This window comes from Nicotiana tabacum, chromosome 16, assembly GCF_000715075.1.
Source record: "Nicotiana tabacum cultivar K326 chromosome 16, ASM71507v2, whole genome shotgun sequence".
NCBI lineage: Eukaryota > Viridiplantae > Streptophyta > Magnoliopsida > Solanales > Solanaceae > Nicotiana > Nicotiana tabacum.
In genome coordinates this window covers 42,375,159-42,392,653 of record NC_134095.1, presented here as the reverse complement: position 1 = coordinate 42,392,653, position 17,495 = coordinate 42,375,159, and the positions used below count along the sequence as shown (strand labels likewise).

At 37.8% G+C, this 17,495-nt stretch overlaps 1 pseudogene; it reads left to right on the top strand.

The window, feature by feature from the left end:
• Nucleotides 1-14,820, top strand: part of LOC107813157 (uncharacterized) — a 44,646-nt pseudogene extending 29,826 nt beyond the window's left edge.
• Nucleotides 14,821-17,495: the final 2,675 nt, after the last annotated feature.

Sequence of the window (17,495 nt, the reverse complement as noted above, 5' to 3'; positions counted from 1 at the left end):
TATTTTATTGTGGTGGTCGAATCTTATAGAGATTGCCTACGTATCATGCCCCCGCATGAATCAGACCTTGCGTAGTTCGGACCAATAAAAGATAAACAATACTAATCATTTTTTTCAATTTTTAAAAATAAACTGGGTTTCAAAAGTTTGAAGATGACCTACGAACTCGAAAATCAAACAACCCACATATTCTAATTAAAGATCTATAACCTTGAAACAAAAAGGCCAGCTTCCTTTCCCCGTTTGACAAATGCAACCAAACGACTATTTTTGCAAATGTGGCCCCTTCCAAATTTCACATGAATTTTGAGGCCGGGGAGGATTATTTTATGACATTTTACAAACTTGTCCGTTCTTTTACGAAAATAGTCTTTCGACAACTGAAAGATACTCTGAGGCTATTTCGGCAAGAACGGTTTAAGACGCGGTCGAAGCTGGCTCGGCTTATTTTGACCAAAAATCCAAACGGTATTCACCTGACTGTTGACTCTTTGTTTTTTTTTAAAAAAAATTACAATAAAAACCTAGTGTTGCAAACACGTCCCTTTAGTGCCTCGGGGACGAAGATTTTTAAGACTGTGTGGGTCAACTGGACCAAAATCCTAAACATGACCCAAAAGGTAGCTGTTTATGCAAAGTCAGCCTTCCGGCGTCCTTTTAGGGAACATTCGGCTATGTCTTGACAAAACAGCGTCACCCGACTTCTTTATGACAAAACTAAAATTTGACATATTTTTTTTTAGCAAAAGGGGAGGCTGGACACCGTCCGACTTATTTATGAAAAACTTTTGACACGTTTTTTATTTATTTATTGGTTTTTGGCTATTTTAGCAAAAAAAGGGGGGTTGGACCCGATGAGGGTTGCCTACGTATCTCACATCCGGTGAGAATCAAACCCGCGTAGTTCGGGCAGATCAAGAATAAGTAAATGAACTAACTTTTTTTTTTTTGAATTTGTGAAAGAACTACTTTAAAAGAAGAAAGGAAGTTTTTTTTTTATTTTCTTTTTAAAAGAAAGACTTCTAAGATATTTTTTCTGACTTTTCGTTTGTTTTTTTTCTTATTCTAAAGAAAAAAGAAAATATTTTTCCGAATTTTACCTTTAATCAAAGAAATGCTTCTGAAAATATTTTTTTTTTGAATTTTGAATTTTCTTTTCAATTTTGAAAGAAGAATCAAAATATTTTCGGATTTTTTATTTTATTATTTTTTTTAAATAATTTAAAAAAAACTTTCTAAAGAAGTCAATAATGAAAAATATTTTTGAATTTTTTTTGTTTTGAAAATTGGGGGTCTAAAAAAACTTTTCTAGACTTTTGGCAAGACAAATATTTTTTGCAACTAATAAAGATATACATATATATTTTGGAAATAAAGAAAAACTTTTTGGACTTATATATATATATGTGTGACAAATAATGTAAGACTCTTTTTATTTTTTAAATTTTTTTGCATTTTCATAAACAAATAAATAACAAAAAAAAACATTTTTAAAAAATAAGACTTTTTTTATTTTCATTTTCATGGCAAGACAAACTATATATTTTTTCTATTTTTTTTTTTTGAAAAAAAAACAAGACAGAACAACGACTTTTTTATTGTCCTTCTATTTTTCCTTTGCTTTTTAGTAAAACAAACTAATAAAACATTTTGTTTTCATTTTTCTTCGAAATTTCGGCAGAGTTTTGACAATATTTAGGCATTGGATTTTTTTTTTCAAAAATAAACAATCAATTCCCTAACCGCTATTTCTTTTTCTTTTTTTTTCAATTTCAAAATATTATTCCTGATATTCAAAAGTCAGTCAACACACAAGTCCGAATCAAATAAAGGCGCAAATAGTAGCAAGTACGATGCATCAGGATGGTCATTTTCATTTTTGGTACACCTGTCCTAGACAGACCCAACCCCTGTGTTGAGCCTCCAAAGTCAAATGCACGTGATGCAAACAAACGTTCCTACTAGGGATCCGGCATGTAGCTGAGTTATTCTAAGTGAAAAACCTGAGGCATATTGTTCTAGCCCTGGCTTACCCAAGTGGACAGCTTGAGCCAAAATGGGGGCAACGTACCGGGAGCACGAAAGTCTGCCCGGCCTAGTTACTTGTCCCAACTTCGTCTTATTTGGTATGACTTCTAACAGAAAGGTGGGCCACGCGCACGTGTACACCATAAATTCAGAAGACTCAGAAAGAAGAAGGGTTTCGTAGCAGTTTTATATACACAATTCAGATAATATTAAAGCGGTAAAAGCATCATTTAGCACATTAAGCATATATCATGTAAAAATCAGATAATAAATAAAGCCAACTATAACAGTTATTTTAAGCTCGAATTCTTGAACCCTGAACCAGTGGTTTTGGGTTCGATCCCCAGCAGAGTCGCCAGAGCTGTCGCACCTCCTCTTTTCGCCCCCGCGAGGGTGCAAGGGAGTTTTCTCCAATTAAAGGACAGTCGAAACAGGATTTGTTTGTTTGTTTCAGAGTCGCCACTTGGGAATTTTAAGGCGTCCCAAGTCACCAATTTTAATCCCTGAATCGAGGAGAATATGACTCTGTTTATTATTCTGCGAACCAGAAATCCTGAGTAAGGAATTCTGTTAATCTGGAAGAAGGTGTTAGGCATTTCCGAATTCCGTGGTTCTAGCACGGTCGCTTAACTGTTTTTATTCTTGGCTTAATTATCTCGATTTTACATTTTTATTGCATGATTTTGTTACCGCTTCTGTTTAGATTGTTTATAATTAAAGACCCTTCTTCGAATCGAATCACGCGTACGTGTATTCGTTTTATATATTATATATTTTTTAACGTGAAAAATCGTGTCACGCGTACGTGTACACAATGATATTGATAATATATTTATTATAAAATAATTATTTTTTCGAAATTGTGTTTTAAATAAAATCAAGAACATTCACACTTTTTGTATGATTAAGTAGTGAACCGCACATCTCGGGTTTTATGAAATTAATTTAAGATCCTCCGACGAATCTCTTTTTAATAAAAATTTGCTCGAAGTTGCGCGAACGCATAATCCGAATTGCCTTTAGAAGTATAATCAAGTCACGCGAACGCATCCTTAATTATGCAAATATTCTTAACAGTAATATAAATTCTCTACAAATGTTTAGTGCATCCATCTATTTTTAAAATGTAAGAGTCATGGAGAATCACCGATTGGGATGCCACCAAATTTCTTGACAAAGAATTCAAAATTTATTAGGCGTTGCTACAAGTCTTATTTTACGCGTATGAATTATATACCTCAAAACTATTCAAATTTTAAAGAATTAATAATATGAAAAAGAAACAAACAACATGTAACTAAAAATACTACCATTTTTATCGTGGATACAACATTAATATATCAAAAATCGAATCGCATATAAAACTGGAAAAATGAATTAATTTGATAAACAAATTAATAGTTTCTGAAGAATTTTTATTGTTATATTTAATGTGAACTCTATTTCTACATATCCTTGACATAAAATGTTGCAATTCGTGCTTATAAATCCCATATCCTTCTCATATACTTGTTTTTAGTCCAAAGTTATAATTGTTTGGTTAATTTGTTTACAATGGTAGATAAGAATCAAGTTGATAAGAAAGAGAACTATTACACAAATTGATTCAATAAAATTGCATCACATGCAATATAGTTGTACGTTTGAACCATTCCTAATATTCTAAACTCGTAACGAATTATATCAACTCACCTTTCACTTATGGTTATACATGTAACTGTTATCACGCCATGTACGAACAACATACTAATTTCATCAATCTAGCTTTAAATAAAATCGGACTTTTGTGACAAAATATGCTAGTAATGTAGTTTCTTGATACTTCCATACTATTCCATATTTAGCCAACAATATCATAAGATTTAATTAATGGCTAGCTTTCTGCCATGTTCCCTATCTTATAATTTGAATATAGCTATACTTAATGAAATTCTGAAATAAATAACATTATTACAAAGCTTATGCGAATTTCAAAGGATGATTAACTAACAGTTCTCACATCAAATGTAAGCTACTATATTAACCAGCTGAAACAAAACTGAAATTTAAACTAATAGATTTAAACGAGTAAAAGACATAATTATAATTCCGAACTTCATTTATTTGGCAATGTTGAAGCTTTCCACAACATGAGTCTAAAATATATACCTGATATTAGAAGCAAAAGAAAATGAAGATGAGAATCAGCAGCAGTAATAACAGTACAACAGCAACAACTGCCTAGCAACAGTAACAACCCAGTAACAGACCGGTGGAGTAGTAATCCCAAAAAGAAAAGCTTTAAGCTTTGAATGAAACAACAACCATTAATACTAATTTCAAACAAAGAAAGAAAGCAGAAGATTTTTTAGTTTTTATTTTTATTTTGAAAGCTTAAATATTTTTCGGAATTTTTCTTTCTCTTAAATGTTCAACCCTTTTTTCTCTCTTCTATTCTCTGTCCGTTTTTTTTCTCTCTATCTGTATGTGTATTTTTTCTTGTCTGTCTTATTCTGATTTCAAGACTTCTTATAACCCATCCCATAAATCTTTCAATTAATTAAAATCAATACTTTTTCTCTACCCAACCCATTATCTTCCCACTCATCCTCATTACATTAAATAAACATATTACACCACCCCATTATATTTTGTCCCCCATGCTTCACTTAAAATAATACAAGATTCCCCCCACTACATTTTGTCTTGTCCCCCTTTATATTAAATAACCATATCACAACCCACCCCATTTCATTTTGTCCCCCATGCTTCAAATAAACAATTACAAAATGTACAATTCCTAAACTACCCCTCCGACCCTATTGCAAATTACTATTTTACCCCCGAAAGTACTATAAATTACCAAACTACCCATCAGCTATAACACATCAATTAATCAAACTTAACCAAAATATAGACAATATGATTAATTTCTAACAATGTTCAAACAACAAATTTCATGAACATGATTTCTTCAACATTTCAACAACAAAGCACATGAACATGATTTCAACAACATTTCAACAACAAATCACATGAACACAAATTGAACAACAAAGAACAACTAAAATTTGATTGAACAATATTTTAGCAACAAACAATCCTATTTTCGGATTCAACAACAACAAACAAGTATATTTAGATTTCTAAATTCAATCATATTGAATTTAAAATCAATTCTAACAACATTACAACCAACAATTCCTATATTAAACTTTATGAGACAAATTCAAGAAATAATCACAAATGGTAAACAAGAAATCAAGCTATACAAATTTCGGATTCAAGAACAATCAAACAAAGTATGAACATGAATTAAATCTATATTAAACAACAAGAATGACGGATTCAAACGATTAAATCAATATATTTCCTTCAACAAAACTAAATTCTTTTTTTAGACAAATAACAAGATTTGTTGTTAGAAACAATTATGAACTTAAACTTGAACTTAACAATATTAACAATTTCTAAAAATACATAAACACATGAAACAAATTGAAGAAATAATCAATTAAATTTCAATTTGAATCTAACAAACATCACACTAACAAATATTTATTCTAACAACAATACAAACATGAAATAAACATGAAAAAAAACTTAATTAATTTACCATTTGAATCTGAAAATTAAAATCAACAAAACACATGAACAAACTAGAAAATTATTTCAACGATGAACAACGAACAAAACAAGAATCAAATATTTAACGATTTTAACTTTGAGAAATATCAAACAAAAATATGGACAAAAATAAAACTCAAAAACAACTAACCGGAGGTGAATCAACGACGAACTCGATTGTAAACAAATCTGCCCGGGCTACGACTCAACGGAAGACCTTCGACAAAATGAAGAAGATGGAGGGAAAGGAGCAGCAGCCCGCAGCTGGCCATGGCAGCATCAAAGCTTGCTCGTCCATGGCGGAAACGTGAGCAGCAGTGACGAGCAGCTCGACGTGAAGCTGGAGGGGAAGAAGCAGCGTCGCAGCAGCATCAACCCAGCTGAAGCCAACTCGAGCTGGACGAGGCAGTAATGAAGAAGCAACGGTGACAGTAGCGTTTGGACGTAAGGTGGCTGAAGCAGCTGCGCGAGCAGCAGCAGTTCGGTCGCGTTCAGAGGTCGTTTGGTTGAAACAGAAGCAGCATGGTCAGCCATGAGCGTCGAGCTCAAGCTTGAGCTCGACGAGCTTCGTCAATGGCGGATAGGGCTAGGAATTTCTGACGAAGAAGAAGGAGATGAAGACGATGTAGCCATGGGTGGTCGGAGAGCAGCTTTGTTGCTGCGTCAACTATTGGACGAAGGGTGGTCGACGGGCGGACATGGGAGGGCAACTTGGAACTTGAGGAAGAAGAAGAAGATAGGAGGGTGGCGGATGATTTTTGCAAATTTTTTAGGGTTTTCTTCAATTTGTTTTGTTTTGTTTTTTTTGTAAAATGTAAGACAAAAGGGGTTTGAGTCTTTTGGGTTATGGACTGGGTCGACCCAGTTCGAAATGGACTGGGTCGTAGGGAAGATTGGGCCAATTTTTGGGCCTGTGACTTGAAATTGAAGAAGAGGCCTAATTCCGACTTTCTTTATATTTTTGCTTTCTTTTCTTCTTTTATTTCTCTAAAACTAAATTATAAAAATACTTAACTTATTATTAAGAACTAAATTAAGTTATAAAAGTGCAAATTAACTCCCAATAACAATTAACGCACAATTAAGTAATAATCAAGCATAAAATTGTATATTTGGACATTAAATGCTAAAATGCAAACGATGCCTATTTTTGTAATTTTTAATTTTTGTAAAACAAATTTAATTACTAACAATTGTAGGATTAAATCCTACATGCGACATATTTTTGTATTTTTTATTAATTTAGCAAATAAACACGCATAGACAAATACAAATAATTATTGAAAATATCACAAAATATCACAAAATTGCACACCAAAGAAAAATCATTTTATTTTTGGATTTTTTGGGAGTAATTCTCATATAGGGCAAAAATCACGTGCTTACAACACCCATCATTGTTGCCCCCAACTGGGAGCAACCGTTCGAACTAATGTGTGATGCCAGTGACTATGCAGTGGGAGCAGTGTTGGGCCAGCGGAAAGACAAACTGATGCACCCAATCTACTATGCTAGTAGAATGTTGAGTGGAGCCCAGTTGAACTACACTGTGACTGAAAAGGAGATGTTGGTTGTAGTGTTCGCGTTTGACAAGTTCTGATCCTACCTGATAGGGTCCAAGGTAATTGTATATACTGACCATGTAGCTCTCAGGTACTTAATAGAAAAGAAAGAATCTAAGCCACGCCTGATTCGTTGGGTGTTGCTATTGCAAGAGTTCTATCTTGAGATTCGTGACCGTAAGGGCACTGAGAATCAAGTCGCTGATCATCTATCACGACTTGAGGGAGCTGAAAATGTAGTTGAGGTTGAGGAAATACTGAAAACTTTTCCAGACGAGCAGCTGCTCGCCACCACTCATCAGGAAGCGCCATGGTACGCAGACTTTGCTAATTACCTGGCCAGTGGTATAGTTCCTCACGACCTTTCATCGGTCCAAAGGAAAAGATTTTTTCATGAAAGCCGCCAGTATTACTGGGATCAACCTTATTTGTTTAGAATATGCCTTGATAATATGATCTGGAGATGCGTCCCCGAGATAGAGCAATTTTCTGTTTTGCAGGCTTGTCACGCATCGGCGTATGGTGGACACTTTGGAGGGGTTAGGACAGTGGCAAAGGTGCTAGAGGTTGGATTCTTCTAGCCGACAGTGTTTAAAGATGCGCACCTATGGGTGAAGGACTGCAATGAATGTCAGTGGACCGAGAACATTTCCCGACGCCACGAGATGCCCATGAACCCAATTCAAGAGGTGGAAGTGTTTGACGTATGGGGGATTGACTTCATGGGTCCCTTCGTCAGCTCCTATGGCAATAAGTACATTATTGTTGCTGTAGACTATGTGTCCAAATGGGTGGAAGCTGCGGCGTTACCCACCAATGATGCAAAAGTGGTGGTGGGATTTCTAAAGAAGAACATATTCACCCGCTTTGGGACACCACGAGCAATTATCAGTGATGGAGGCACTCATTTCTGCAACAGGGCCTTTGAAAAGTTCCTTGCTAAGTACGATGTGCGCCACAAGGTGGCTACTCCTTACCACCCGCAAACTAGTGGATAGGTTGAAGTGTCCAACAGAGAAATCAAGAGTGTGTTAACCAAAATTGTGAATGCCACAAGAACTGATTGGGTGAGGAAGCTAGATGATGCACTCTGGGCTTACAGAACTGCCTTCAAAACTCCAATTGGTATGTACCATACAAGTTGGTGTTTGGGAAGGCCTGCCACCTGCCAGTGGAACTTGAACATAAAGCGTGGTGGGCATTGAAACAGCTAAACTTAGACATGGAAGTTGCGGGCACGTCAAGAGTCACTGAATTGCATGAGCTCGAGGAGTTCAGATATCTTGCTTTTGAGAGCACAAAATTGTACAAGGAGAGAATGAAGAGGCTGCACGACCAGAACATTGTTGAGAGAAATTTCAAACCCGGGGACATGGTATTGCTATACAACTCAAGACTACGTCTATTCCCAGGTAAACTTAAGTCACGATGGTCTGGACCATTTCGAGTAGTTGAAGTTTTCCCTTCAGGAGCTATTGAGATTGCCACAGAGAATGACTCTCGTACATTCAGAGTCAATGGTCAAAGATTGAAGCCATATGTGGGCATGAGTGAGAAAAAGGAAGTGTTTGAGCTGCACCTGACTGAACCATAGAGGTCGAGCGAGCCTTAAATGCGCTCATCCTGCGTCGTGCCGCGACGTTAAATCAGGCGCTGCGTGGGAGGCAACCCACGAAATTGTTGTAAGTGTAACACATTATATGAAAAAAAAATCAAAAAAATCAGGCAACTGCCCAGACCGCGGTTCCACCGGTCAAACCGCGGTCAGAGACCCCTTCTGAACTTCGTTCACCGTGTTTCAACCGCGACCGTGGTAGAACCGCGGTAGACCTCGTTGGGCCCAGGTATGTAGAATTTTTTTATTTTAATTCACCCCCCTTTCTAATTCACCTAACCCTGCACCCACCCCAAAACAATTATTCCCCCTCCCTATTCAGAAACAGAACGCCCCCCAAAATAAAACCCAAATCCTCTCTTCTCTTTCTCTCTCAAATCCCTCCCTCACTCCCAAAAAAAAAGAAAAAACCCGCCATTGTTATCTTCTCCACACCTCCTCTCACCACTACCCACCCCTTCCAACCTTCATCAAGTAAGTGTTCTCTTCTTTTTGATTCTATTTCTTCTTCTAATTAGTGTAATTTAGTCTAAACTAGTTTAGGTAAACCCTAGGTAGGAATAGTGTAGATTTTCTTTCAATTTTTGCTTCTTCTCTGTTTTTATTGTTGTATTTGCTGCTTGTGGATTTGTTTGGTGCTAAAATGGTTGGGTCTTTCTTATACTTCGATTGTGGGGGTTGTTTAGATGATTTGGAGGCCTAGAAATAATTTTTGCGGTGTAGTTTGGTGGATGGCCCATTTTGGCCGAAAATTTGGGGCTTGTGTTGCTATTTTGAGGCATTTTGTGCATATCCTAGGTTGTGGTGGTGTTGTATTTGGTGAATGATGGTGTTATATTTAACGTGAATCACTTGAGGGAGTAAGTGTGGGGGTGTTGTATGCCAGAATTTGTAAGAAAGTTGTGGGGCCATTATGGAGGTTGTAACCTGGAACACCTCACTAGTTGGGGGGTTTGGCATAGTGTATGAATGAAATAAATGGGGGATATTATTTGGTTCCATCGGGTGGTGATGTCTGAGTAACCATCTGGCTGGCGCATGTAGGATATATTTGATGGTTCTCTTGTATTCTTTGCAGGTCATATGGCTCGTAAGAAGCAAAAGAGATTGGCAGGCACGTCCCAACAGCCTACATATAATGCCTCACGGTTCGAATCAGAATTGGCAGAGGACGACTTTCATGCCAAGGCCTCAAAGAGCTTCATCCCTGAGATTCCGATTGACAGGGCAGCCCTCCGTGCAGAAAAGGAGGAGATGTATGAGGAAATCCGGCGGAGGGAAATGGAGTTCTTATTTGATGAACCTGAAACGGTGAACAAGATGCTTGTAAGAGAGTTCTACGTGAACTGCCCATCACATACGTTGCGGGAGGTGACTATGCGGGACAAATGGGTAGATGCCTCAGTTGAAACTATTCAACAAGTGTTGCGGCTGCCCCGGTTTGCTGGTGACGTCGACTATTACCAGGACACACCAGGAGTCACTTAGGATATTATGACAGATGCACTCTGCGCAGGGGGGCCACCAATCTGGATACGTGACCATATCACCCTGAACTCCAATTCATTCACCCATTTGGCTAAATGTTGGCTCACTGTCATTTGCAGGCAGTTCTTGCCCTTAGGCAACACGACTGAAGTGAACTTCCAAAGAGCCCTCTTGACGTGGTGCTTCGTCACAAAGAAAGATTTTGATGCGGCAAGACTTATTGGTGATGAAATGATCATACGGTCCCCGCTGAGGTCAAAGGGATTCTACTTCCCCTCCCTGGTGACTACATTGTGCCTGCTGAAGAATGTCCCCACCAATCCTACTGATGGAGCGTTGCCCCCTAAAGCAGCTTTCAAAGCTTCGGGCATCAGAGTGGGCAGGAGTGCACGCACCACCATTCAGATCAATGATGAGGATGATGACCCGGCTCCCATGGCACCATCCAGGAGATCCTATAACAGTGTCGGACTCTCTCGGCGCCCCCATGCTGGGGTAGACTTATCCAGATCACAGTCCACCCAGCCTATGTTGCGTACTATGGAGGAAGAGGTCGCGGATCTCCGCACCTCGGTGGAGGGCCTACACACGTGTATGGATGCCATGTCTCAGCGGCAGGCCAGGTCTGAGAGCCGGTTTATGTCCTGGTTCCGTGCTTTGGGGAGAGCTTGCCATGTGGACCCCAACACCATCTCCGACTCTGATTGAGGCTCAGGGAAGTCTTCTTACCCTTCTGCTCATTATTTTTGATATGACATGGGGACATGCTATAATTTTTAAGTGTGGGGTGGGAGACTTGCTCGGGTAATGTATTCTAGTGTATATAGACATGGTGTATGCTGTAGTATTTGATTGGTGTTGTTGTGTATAATTGACTATACTCACAATAGAAGTAACTGACTTGGCCCAACGACGGACACTTGTCGACGGGTCTCTTGAGGGTCAAAGTCAGATTTAAAAAAAATGTAGAGGACTCTTCCTGAGGACGGACCACTTGGACAGTACTCTTGAGGGAAGTAGTCCATGTAGTTTCTTTATTTTATTTTCTTTTTTCTTTTTTAGGTAGTGTAGTAATTTTCCCTTGGTTTTTCTTTTGACCACGGTTCTTTTCCAAGGGCTTTTCTTGAACCGGGTTAGGTAGATTTTTCGTTTGTAGTTTTAGGACCAAAATGGGTGAAGGCTAGAATGCAACCCTTGATGTACACACCTGAGAATAACAAAAACGAACATGAGGGTGCGACGTCTAGGCTCGTTTGTAGACTCGTAAATCTATGCCTTAATTTTGCACATCCTGTCTTACTTGAACGCTCGTATGAGTGTGTTGATAAACTGATTCGGAATGAGTTACATGCCAAGCGTGTGTGAGCTATTACTTGTATTATGTGCTTGCATGTGATACCTAAAACTTGCCCTGTGTGTTTGCAAAGCGAAATAGAAGCTATTTGGTTTTAGAGATGATTGAGGCATTTCTTTGTGTAGCCTGTATATTTGTGAATCCACCTGTATATATTGCCATAGTTAACCCCTTTGAGCCTGAAGCCTGTTCTTTGATAACCCTATAATGACCTATATCCCTGTGTTTGAATAGTTTGACTGTTTGAACCTGTACCTCCTAGAAGCACTTGAATTACTAAAGAACATACAAAAGTCAAAGTGTGGGGTGGTAAGGAAGTAGGAAAAAGGGGAATCAGGAAAGAAATACTTGAATGGTGCAATGGATTTGTAAAAGTCTCAAAAAAAAAAAGAAAAAAAAACAATTGCACCTAAAGAAAAGTGGGGGTCACCTATGAACTAAAATGTGGAAGAACGAGTGGGCTGAGCATGAAAATTGAAATAAAAGGAAGTGTGTAGTAAAAGTGCTTAGGCAGGCTAGTCACTATATCCAAATATATCCTACCCGTCCCTTAGCCTACATTACAACCAAATAAAGACCTCTTGATCTTTGACTGAATAGCTCGATTAGTAGAGTACTACACTAGGGGCAAGCTTATGGTGTGTCTGTGTGGCATGTGAATGTTCTTTGCTGAGAGTGAGTGAATTCTTCCTATCTTTGGTTCCTTGTTGCTTGAATTTTATGTGTGTGGAACTTCTCTCAGAATTATGATGTGAGGGCATGTGACTCAGGAAGAAAAGGTGAGTTTTCACCTCTGTTAGAGTAACTAGAGTGAGCATGAGTGTGTCATGGTGTTAGAGTCTTCATCTGAGGCGTGACTGTTGCACTGCTTAGGTTGTTCCTTCATAATGGCGAGTGTGGCATAAAAAAAAATTGGGTAATGCATCGAACGATTAGGCCTAGAAGTGTGGTTTAACTTGCTCGAGGACGAGCAAAGGTTTAAGTGTGGGGTGTTGATAATGGGTGAATTTAACTATAATTAGGCCCTAGATAACCACCTTCTTGTATAGTTTGGATGATAAAAGTGATAACAAATTGCTCTTATTAGTGTTTTTCATGCTTTGCAGGTTATATATGACCAGAGAAGGTTTTGAAGTACTTTTGGGACCAAATATGGAGAAAAAGAGGCCGATCGTAAAATTCCGTCAAGTAAACCACACAAAACAGCTCAAGTCAGAACTGAAAGAGGGCTGTCGCGGTTCCACCGCGACCGAGGTAAAAGATGGCTACAGACAAAGTGAGAATCAGAGAGCATGTTTGGCCGCGACCGCGGCAGAACCGCGGCGGAGGCGGAGAACTTCAGGGACTAAAGTGCAAAACACGATATTTTTAGCCCAAAACCCTATTTTAAACATTAGACTTCGCCCAAGAGAGGCATGTATTGATTTGGAGAGTATTTTGGCAAGGAAAAACAATTGTGAGAGATCACCCAAAACATCTTTCTTCTTTTCTTTGATTTTTTTTGCAAGTTTTATGATGAATGTTATTTTAGTTTATTTACCCATAGTTATGAGTAGCTAAATCCTTTGTCTAAGGTTTTGATGGAACCTATTGGGGGATGAACTTCTTGTTTATGTGAATACAAATTGCTAGTCTCAATCTTTATTTGTTCAACTTTGTGCATGTTGTAGTTAATTGACAGGATCCTCAATTAGTTGTGCCTATTTAGTGTGCATAACTCGGGAGGGAGTGCATATTTAGGTTATTGTTGAACAACATCACTCCCAAAGCATAAGAGGGATCTATAACTATGGGTTTAAAGGCGGGATTAGGGATAACGAAGTCTTGAGTGCAATCTAAAGTGAACCGTGTTAATTAGAGCTAGCTAGTGTATCTCAGGAGAGTGCATTGAGTATATTACTGTGATTACTCGGGAGAGATTTACGGTAAGATGAGCGTTCATGATTGATAGAGAGGTGTTGGTCAATTTGTATGAAGCATAAACAGAAGGGATTCCATCAATAAGGGAAGTCATTACCTTAGCGTTTTCTCATTATTGTTTACAACCTTAGCATCCTTAGTTTACAACTGTTTATTTACTTGCAATGAAGACACCATCTACTGTGATTCAAACGTTTGGGGAAATTGGTTCTCAAGAGTTTAGTGGGTCTAAAGATAGTGATTGATAGGTTAACTCTTTGTGGATTCGACTCTGGGCAGAATACTCAGGTTATATTTGCAACGTCCGCAGGGTCCTTTTTATAAGGCATAGTTGGGCGTGATCACTTGTGTTTCCGATATTGGAATAGCTAAGCTTCTCAAGCCAGGCTCGTCCAATTGCACAACGCTTGCAGGCACATATGGTTATGTTGCACCTGGTAAGATCTAACTTTTTATCCCTTCTTTATAACTTCATGAACTATATATAGCCACACACTCTATACTGTTTTTATCTCATGTACTCATTTATATTGTTATACTTTTTGGAAATTGCATTGTTTTAGAGCTCGCATATACAATGAAGGTTACAGAAATGTGTGATGTATATAGCTTTAGAGTTTGGAGTATTAGCATTGGAGATAATCAAAGGAAATCATCTCGGGGAATGCATTACTCTGCTAGCATATTCATCGACTAGAGATCATGTGCAGCTTAGCGATTTGCTGGATGAACGCCTTCCATATCCTGATGATAGAGTAAAACAGGTTTTGATTTTTATCATCAATCTAGCAAGCTCTTGTTTGGTTGAAACTCCGAAATCGAGGCCAACAATGCACTTCATCTCTCATAAGTTATCATCAATGGATTCGCGCCCACGTACTCATCATAGATAAAACCCCCATGTAAGGCTAGCTATATAATCCCTGATATGGAGTTAGTAGAGAAGCAAATATCTTTGATTTTTCTGCTTCTTTCGCGTTGAGTTGATGTCGATAATTCAAGTTTCCGCACCATTTTGTTCTTTCGCCTTGAGTTTTGATGTCCAGAATAAGAGTTTTTGCTGAGGTGTGCTTCTCTGGAGCCAGGAAATATTAGAACAGAGGGATTTTGGTACTATAGGAAATTACTAATGGGAAAGAATAATTGCTTCAAGCCAAGTGATAAAGTATCTCTGTAAGTGGAGTTCTGCAAATATGCCTTTTAGTGAAGCTTTTGTATAACCAGCATCATCACCTAATATCAGTTAGCTGGCTTGGGATTGTGTTCAGATCTACCTAACTTCAAAACCTATATCTGTGAGGATAAGAAAATCCACAATTACTGAAGTCACGCTAGGTTTATACCTTTTGCCTGACAGTCGTTTCATTTTTCTGTCAGACTTCATATCTGGAAAGAGTTAGCTGTGATATATGTTGCACGGACTCTTCAAAATCCCCGCCGCACTCATGTCGACACGACATAGGTGTGTGTGGGGGTGTGCGTTCCGTACTGGATATTGTCAAACGATTTTGGGTACTTTGACTAAAGCTACAGAAAAATTCGAGATAAAATACAGGAAAACTCTCAGCTCAAGGGATTAAAAATCACAACCTACACTAGTAGTATATTAACTTCACTAACCGAGCAAACTTTAGATTACAACCTATTGCAATCTAGAAATTAAACTCTTAATCTCTCACCTATTCACAATAATTATATTATAAGCCTCTTTGTAATAACTCTATTACGAAACTACCACTTGATAAACTCTAGTCAACATAACCATAAGAATAATGGTTTAACGGGTGTCCTATGAATGCTTCTCAAAAGTTGTATAGAAATTACAATTTAATAACACAATACAAAGACACAACAATACTAAAGGACACACGACGTAATCAATATTGGGATCTGGTCCTTTGTTATGTTGCTACTTTGTTCTTCAATGCTTTGAAGAGAATGAAGGCGGTTGCACACTCGATAGTAGTCAATATTTAGGTTTTTGCAAGTGTGTGGGGAATCCCTTGCTTCATGTTGATAATATATGAGTGAGGTCATCAAAGATGATGCAAGGAGTGTCCGATACACACAACATGCTTCAACAGTGCTCCTATACTGTTACGTGTACAATGCATCAAATTTAACAGTCCTTATCTGATTTCATTGAGAATTGAACCAGACATTTGACTTGTTGCTCTAAACGCGAAGGAACCAATTGTATCAGGTTCCCTATCTGGTTCTTTCATGAAGTTTGTTAGATCATCAAAACAAAAGACACGTAACTTATCATTTTGGTTTTTACTATCAAGCTAGCAAGCTCTTGTCTGGTTGAAACTCCGAAATCAAGGTCAATAATGCCACCTACTCATCAAATAAACCCCAATCTACGGCCAGCTATAAATCCGTGATATGTAAGGAATGTATGGAAATGCCTTTGAAACCAAGTAGTTGTGAAGTAAGTAATTTGATGAAAAGGTCCATGGCAAAATTATTACTGGGACTAGTATTTTGTGTTGTCAGGGTGCTTATAAATAGCCAATTTAGAAAAATGACACGAAGAAAAAATTGATATAAGTAGACAAGAGAGACGATTATGTAACAAACAAACTAACATCTCAATTCTCATTAAACTGACATGTTTGCATAAAGCCGCTTTTAAAGCAGATATCACATGAGATGCATAAAAAGCCTCTTTTTAAACAGATATCACATGAGAAACAAATGTCTTTGATTTTCTGCTGCTTCTTTCGAGAAATTCAAGTTCCTGCACTTTTCCACTCTTCTAGAACCTATGCAAACATGACTTATTAGTCTTTTGGTTTTGAGTCTTAAATATTTCCTTTTGAACCATTTTTACTACTGTATTAACTGTTGCGGAAGCCAAATGTATAGAGTGTGAATAAGTCACAATTACTATACCAAAAATTATGACAACCACCAAATAATAAATAAGACAATAAAGCAATAATAAAGGGAACACCAGAATTTACGAGGTTCGGCTAATTTTGCCTACTCCTCGGACACAACCAAATATTTTATTCCACTCCAAAAATACAAGTGAAATAATACTAAAGAGAGAAGATACAAATGCCTTAAACAGATGAGAAGGCAAATGAGAGGTGTGTTTCAATCCTAAACATTAGGCCTTCTTTTATAGGGGAAAAATCCCTTCCAAACTTAACTCCCAACCAATGTGGGACTTTGGCATTTTGCCAAACTTCAACAAATCTCCACCTTGGCAAAATTCCACATTTTCAATTCTCTCTCAATAACAAATTTTGGTTGTGTCTTCATCTTCAATCTTCAGTGTTTAACAATGTTGATCAAATCCAAACAATGTTGAAACTTGACCGCAGTCACCACCTTTGTCAGCATATCAGCAGGATTCTCTGTAGTATGAATTTTCTTCACCGTGACTCCACCTTCTTCTATGATTTCTCGTACGAAATGATACCGAACATCAATGTGCTTCGTCCTTGCATGATAAACTTGGTTCTTCGCTAATTGAATAGCACTTTGACTATCACAAAAAATTGTGATACCTTTTTGTTCAACACCAAGCTCCTTTAGCAATCCTTGAAGCCAAATTGCCTCTTTCACAGCATCTGTAATAGCCATGTACTCTGCCTCTGTTGTAGACAAAGCAACTGTTGACTGCAAAGTAGACTTCCAACTAACTGGTGCCTTTGTAAAAGTAAACACATAACCAGTAGTTGATCTTCGTTTGTCCATATCACCCGCAAAATCTGAGTCACAATATCCAACTACAGACTGATTGTCTTCCTGCTCAAAAACTAACCCGACATCTACAGTATTATGAATATACCGTAGAATCCACTTCACAGCTTGCCAATGCTCCTTCCCTGGATTGTGCATATATCTGCTAATAACTCCAACAGCTTGTGAAATGTCAGGCCTTGTGCAAACCATTGCATACATCAAG